This window comes from Microtus ochrogaster, linkage group LG5 (genome assembly GCF_000317375.1).
Source record: "Microtus ochrogaster isolate Prairie Vole_2 linkage group LG5, MicOch1.0, whole genome shotgun sequence".
Lineage (NCBI taxonomy): Eukaryota > Metazoa > Chordata > Mammalia > Rodentia > Cricetidae > Microtus > Microtus ochrogaster.
Window position 1 is genome coordinate 30,939,587 of NC_022031.1, and position 7,058 is coordinate 30,946,644.

A 7,058-nucleotide genomic window follows, 5' to 3' on the forward strand; every position below is an offset into this window, starting at 1 on the left:
CACACAATTACCACCAGTGTGCTCACAATTACCACCAATGCACACAATTACCACCAATGCACACAATTATCACCAGTGCACACAATGACCACCAGTGTGCACACTCTAGAGAGCACTGGGAATTATGGGGGAAAGCAGGGTGAGAAGGTGACAGGCAGGAGGGCAGCCTAGTGCAGAAAGCCTGCTGCTGCACCCTGGGCATGGTGACACACGCCTGCCATCCCAGCACACAGGAGGCTGAGGCAGGAGGACTTCTAGCACTATAGTGTGAGGCCCTGTGAGGAGGGGAGGAAAGCAGACAGCACTGGGGGCAGTGTCCCCAGAAGGAGGGAGGGAGCAGGCAGAGTCAGCAGAGTACACAGCCCAGGCCAATAACACCCCTACCCACTCCCCCCCCCAAAAAAAAACAGCAAAGAAAGCAACAATGCCCCAAACACAATTATTCTTTAGAAATCTCAGGTCATGTCAGAAAAGTACCTTTAGCCTGGAGTCCACCCTTGTTCATTCACTGAACATATATGCAAATGTGTTCCTTTCACTGAACCAAACCAAAGTAACAATTACCTAGTGGTTCTCATTTCCACTTCCAACTCATCAAGGGTCTCTGCGCACATCCAGGAAAGACACAGTCCTCACAGTCAGGCTGGAGGACCTTCCGTCCAGGCCCAGAGCACAGCTGAGTTTCGCAATGGAGGATTCTTCCCGGCTGGACTTCACTGGTCTCTGTGGGGATGAGGGGCAGGCAGCAGAGCACAAAGGAGCAACCGGCCCTGGAGCCTGCTTTGTGTGCACCCGCAGCAGCAGCAGCAGCCTGTCTGTTGGCACAGGGCAGAAGAGGGCTGGGGGCTCGGGCATTTACATGTCAATGCGCAAACCAGCGCTCGCTGCTCCTCCACTCCGCCTGGCTTCCAGACCCTTGGTTTTGTTCCCAAGGAGCCTTGAGTCAGTCTGTGGCTGCCAAAAAGCATTTGGCAAACTCCTGCTGAGAGATTTGCCATCCCCCCTCGCAGTGCTGAGCCTGAATGAATACATCAGCAGCCAACCAGCAGGCTTTCCCAACTGTCCCGAAGCCACACTGGAGAGATGCTTGCTTTAGATCACAATGGTGGACACTCGATTCCAAGAGAGTCATGGTGGGAGGGGCAAAGAAAAATCAATCTCCAAGGACTGGACCCTGGGTCTCACAATTAGTCAAAAGCAGTGTCTCAGGAGCCTGTTTCTAGGTCAGTATGAGACATCAGTGTGGTACAGTGCCGAAAGCTAAGGCATAATCAACGTAGTTTAGGTTCACTGTCAGAAGGGTGTCATGAACAAGGAGGTGGGGACAGAAAAGAATAGGCGGCCATGCACGGTTCTCATAGAAGAGTGTAGCAAGAAGGGAGAGAATCCTAAGGACCCCGTTCTGTGAGGGAAAATGGTCTGAGCTCATAGGAAGGCGAGCACATCCTCAATCCATGAAACATACAAAGGCAGATTTATTCAGGGGCTGCAGACGGGGAAGATGCGGCTGTTTGAGTGTGGAGGCAGCGTCTGCACAAGCAGCAGAGATGCCTAGGAGGTGGGCAAGGGGCTTTCCTGCAGGGCTGGGGGCAGACTGCATATGGGGGGCACAGCTGGCAGAGGCCAGCTGGGCATCAGAAGGGATGTGAGAGCTCCACCTTGGGAACAAACTCTCTGCATCTTTTTGTTTTTTAAAAGATTTATTTATTTATTATTATGTATACAACATTCTCCCTTCATGTATGCCCACACACCAGAGGAGGGCGCCAGATCTCATTACAGATGGTTGTGAGCCACCATGTGGCTGGCTGCTGGGAACTGAACTCAGGACCTCTGGAAGAGCAGCCAGTGCTCTTAACCTCTGGGCCATCTCTCCAGTCCCAACTCTCTGCATCTTTACGCCCTGAACCAAATCGACTGTGGAATAAAAATACTGACTTAACAAAGCCACACAGTCTGTGATGCAGACTGATTTAAACTAAGGCAAGGCTGCACTGCCTACGCCAGAAACAGCACAGGTATCAGTCACTTCTGAAATTAAGAAGGGCAGATCCCAGACCCATTTATTGTAGGTAAAAAGTAGCAAGGTTGGGGCACTGGCTGGGAGTCCCTTAAATTCCTCTCCTCTCTTCCCCCATTGCTCAAGGGCCGTGGATTGAATTTGGGTCACTTACAGCATTTACCTGAAGTGTTTGGTAGTCAACTGGGTTCCATGGGGTCTCACTGCTGGTCTAGACCTTGGAGGCAGAGGAAAGAAGGGAGTTTCCAGCAAATGCCCTCTGAATGTGCGGGGACCTGCATGGCCACTATTTCCACCCTGGGAGAGGCAGTGGAAAGATCCCTGCCATCCCAGGAAGCACTATCTCTGCCTCTGCTGCAAAAGACTCAGGACTAGCTTGGCCTGGGCCCACACTGTCCCTGGAACTGTCCTGGGCACAAAGCTAGCTTGGATTGACTCCATCAATCATCAGAGAACAGGTTGAGGGCTCAGAAAACCACCATGAGCTGACACCAGAGCCCTCCTCTCCAAATAATCCCTACAGACACTATAAAGCAGCTGCCAACAGGAGACCATATAACACCTGGAGGAGACTGATAAGTTGCCCTCCAGACAGAGCAAACCTCACCTGCTCTCTGTGGGAGAGCCCTCCCCTCCTGTGCAGCCACCAGCAGGGCTAGGCACTGGTCAGGCTTTGGTTGATTTTCTTTTCTGAGACAGGGTTTCACTGTGTAGTCCTAGCTATCCAGGAAGGCAGTCTGTAGACCAATCTGGCCTCACAGAGATCCACCTGCCTCACCTCAAAGCCCACCGTGAGAGCAAACCCAGGAGCTGCAGAAGCAATCTCCAAAGGCACCTTCACAGTTGCTGATACCATCCCTGAGACACGCCCCCAAAGGTATCTCTGCCCCTACAACACTCACAGAGATGCAAGACACCATTTCTTTTGTCTGGTTTTATCTTGGTTTAAAATAAGAGGCAGAGCTGGGAGATGGTTCAGAGCACTTGCTGCTCCTGCAGAGGACTGAGTTGGGTTCCCAGCACCCACACTAGACAGCTCATAGCTGCCAGTAACTAACCCCAGCTTCAAGGGATCCACACCGTCTTTTGTCTCCTTGGGCACCTGCATTTACATGTACACACACAGAGAGACCCAGGTATACACACAATTTTTAAATAAAATATAGGGGCTAAACCTTAAATATAAACAAAAATTGTACTGAGTAACATTAACTATTGGGTTATGTGGTAGTTTGAAAGAAAATGACCCCCAAAGGGAGTGGCACTATTAGGCGGTGTGGTATGTTTGTAGGTATATTCTTTTTTTTTTATTATTTTTTTATTTGCGAGACAGGGTTTCTCTGTGGCTTTGGAGCCTGTCCTGGAACTAGCTCTTGTAGACCAGGATGGCCTCGAACTCACAGAGATCCGCCTGCCTCTGCCTCCTGAGTGCTGGGATTAAAGGCATGCGCCACCACCGCCTGGCTGTAGGTATATTCTTAATAGAGGAAGTATGTCACTGTGGGGGTGGGCTTTGAGGTTTCCAATGCTCAGGATAATGCCCAGTGTCTCAACTGACTTCCTGTTGTTTGCAAAATGTAGGACTCAGATCCAGCACACACTATGTCTGCCTGCATGCCACCATTTTCCCCTCCATGATAATGAATGAACTGAACCTCTGAAAGTATAAGCCAGTCACCCCAATTAAATGTTTTCCTTTATAAGAGCTGCCATGGTCATGGTATCTCTTCACAGCAATAAAAACCCTAACTAAGACGTGTAATAACTCAAGGTGCTCTACGAGAGAGGCAATATTCAAAACTGGGCTAAGTCAGGTCCTTAAGTGCTTGTAACTCATTGTGTCAATGAAACGTACACATGCACACTCTGAACACGAAACCAACAGTATCATCCCAGCTAAGACTAACATTCTCCCAGTGAGTCAGGGCACCCTCTCAGCTCAGACCTGCCTCCTTCATGTTTGCTGTTCCCAGACAGTAAAGTTTTAGTCTAGAGAGAAGTCATTCCAAACGTAAGGACTCAGTTTTCTTGTAGGGGCTGGCCATAGTTTACTATGCTCCAGTGAGCACACGGGCAACACAAATTGGACTTGGAACAAGCAGCAGGTGTTAACAGTTCCGGTTAACATTTACAATTGTATTTTATGTGTGCAGATGTTTCGCCTGTATGTATGTCTGTACACTGCGTGCGTGCCTCTGGTACCCACAGAGACTAGACAAGGGCATTGGATTCCATGGAAATGGAGTCACAGTCTTGAGCTAGCTGCCTTGTAGGTGATGGGAATTGTATCTGGGTTCTCTGAAAGAGCAGTCAGTGATCTCAACTAATGACCCTCTCGCCAACTTCTTCCCCCTTTAAACAGGGGTTAAAACCTGTAGGTTGAAGATGAATGTCCCAACGCCATAGAGGAATCTTGTGTGGCTGTCCAGGCAGCCAAATGTCTCTGTGTTTCTATAGTTTTGAAAGTCATTTTCTCTGAGCTTCCTATTTTATCAGGTAACATTAGATCCTCCTTGGATCTCTGATGGGGTTGAAAACTAGATAGATATAGATACAGTTTTCCTTGTTACCAAATTCAGAAAAGAAACACAAAAATAAGGTGTAAAGTATATAAGATTGAGATACATAAACATTTAAATTGCTTATTTAAGAAAATGTTTTGAGGTCTAAAAAGATAGTTTTGGGTTGGTAATACAAGTTAAGATAGAAAGTGAATTAGGGGGCTGGAGAGATGGCTCAGAGGTTAAGAGCACTGCCTGCTCTTCCAAAGGTCCTGAATTCAATTCCCAGCAACCACATGGTGGCTCACAGCCATCTGTAATGAGGTCTGATGCCCTCTTCTGGCCTGCAGGCATACAGACAGAATATTGTATACATAATAAATAAATTAATTAATTAAAAAAAAGGAAAGCGAATTAGGTACAAAACTTTAGACTCACCAAGATAAGATAGACTTGGACTATTTTCTCTGAATTTGCCAAATACAAAGGGACTGGACATTGTAAATGTAATTTTTACTTGATAAATGATCTTATTGTACTGTATTAGAGTTAAAAACCTTCCTTATTTGGACAAATAGGGGGAAATGTTGTGGGATATTTGTACACTGTGTGAAGATGTATTGCTGTGATTGGTGTAATAAAAAAAAGCTGAACAGCCAATAGCTAGGCAGGAGATGCAGGTAGGACTTCTGGGCATAGAGAGAACTCTGGGAAGAAGAAAGGGGGAGTCACCAGCCAGACATGGAGAGGAAACAGGGGATGCAAGATGTAGGAGAGGTAACACCACGTGGCAGAATGTAGACTAGTATAAACGGACTAATTTAAGTTATAAGAGTTAGTGGGACAAGCCTAAGCTAACGGCCAAGTTTTTATAATTAATAAAAAATCTCCACGTCATTATTTGTGAGCTGGTGGCCAACCAAAAAGCATAATACAAATACCCATATATGCCAGGCGGTGGTGGCGCACGCCTTTAATCCCCGCACTCGGGAGGCAGAGGCAGGCGGATCTCTGTGAGTTCGAGACCAGCCTGGTATACAGAGCTAGTTCCAGGACAGGCTCCAAAGCCACAGAGAAACCCTGTCTCGAAAAACAAAAAAAAAAAAACAAACAAAAAAAAACCCCAAATACCCATATATATAAAATTAAAAAAAAATATATTTGGGGGTCTGAAGAAATGGTTCAGTGGTTAAGAGTACTGAATGCTCTTCCAGAAGATCAGAGCTTGGTTTCCAGAACCCACATCAGGGGGCTCACAAGCATCTGTAGCTCCAGCTCCAGGGATCTGATGCCTTAAGTCTCCGTGAGCACCTGCCCTCATGCACACGCCCTCATGAAGATACATACATCTATAATAGCTAGAAATAATAACAAAATAATTATTCACAAAACATGACCCGAGTGTGAACTAAAATGCTAACAGCAAATAAGTGTGTGCTAACTAGTGTCATGTCAACTTGACACAAGCTAGAGTCATTTCGGAAGAATGAACCTCAAGTGAGGAAATGCTCCCAGCAGACTCGTCTGTAGGCAAGCCTGTGGTGCTTTTTCCTGACTGGTAGTGGATGAGGGAGTGCCCAGATCACTGCGGGTGGTGCTACCCCTGGGCCTGAGTGCTATAAGAAAGCAAGCTGAGCAAGCCAGGAAGCAACATACCTCTGCTTCAGTTCCTGCCTCTACATTTCTGTCTTGAGCTCCTACCCTGACGTCCCGCAGTGATGGAGTGTGACCTGAGAGCTGTAAGGAGAAATGAGCCCTTTCTTTGATAAGGCACTTTTAGTCATGGTGCTTTTATCACAGAAGCAGAAACCCTTAGACTTTGAAATAGCCACTAAACGCACAACTGTTGGAATCCATGCGGGGCATGACACACCTGGCAGCTCCAGCCTCCGTGTGCGTGCCCCAAGACAAGGTCGGCCTGACTGCCTGATACTGTCTGGGCTATTTTTGCGTCAAGAACCTGACTCACACACCACACATTAGAAGCGGATGTTTCCTGCGCATCCTCTTCTCCCCAGCAATTGACTTCTGGGCTGAGCATAGGCGTGCCGAGGTTAACGATAGGTTCTAAAGAAAACACAAAGCCCAAGAGGCAGCTCCAGAGCATCATTGTAGATGAAAAGTCCCAGACAACAGCCATATTTCTTGATGTGAAAATAAATAAACGTTTAACGAGGGGTCAAAAGAGTAAGGGTGAGGTGGGTAAGGCACAATCGGGAAGAGAGTTTTCAAAGAAAGCTTTTACAAAATTATATGCTATACCTCGGGAAACTATCAAACATGTAAAAATAGGATAAAAATGTAAATGGGCCTGAGGAATACTAAACTACCTGGAAAAGCTACAGCTATATATATAAACAAACAAACAAATAAATAAATATTGAAGTAAAATTCCAAGTTCAAAAGACAACACCTTAACTGTGCTCAAGCAAGTCTTTTTTTTTTTTTTTTTTTCCTTTTTCGAGACAGGGTTTCTCTGTGGTTTTGGAGCCTGTCCTGGAACTAGCTCTTGTAGACCAGGCTGGTCTCGAACTCAC

The 7,058-nt window shown here is 46.7% G+C and overlaps 1 protein-coding gene across 2 annotated transcripts in view; it reads right to left on the reverse strand.

Annotated features, from left to right (window-relative positions):
• The window catches only part of Ankrd6 (ankyrin repeat domain 6), a 131,056-nt gene that overhangs the window by 104,022 nt on the left and 19,976 nt on the right, over nt 1-7,058 (reverse strand). Inside the window, exon 1 of one of the 2 annotated variants that reach the window (XM_013351881.2) lies at nt 565-873. The exons of the other annotated variant lie outside the window; for it this stretch is intronic. The gene's annotated coding sequence lies outside the window, so the exon portion shown is untranslated. Of the gene's footprint in view, nt 1-564; nt 874-7,058 lie in introns of those variants that run through there. 2 annotated transcript variants of the gene reach the window in all.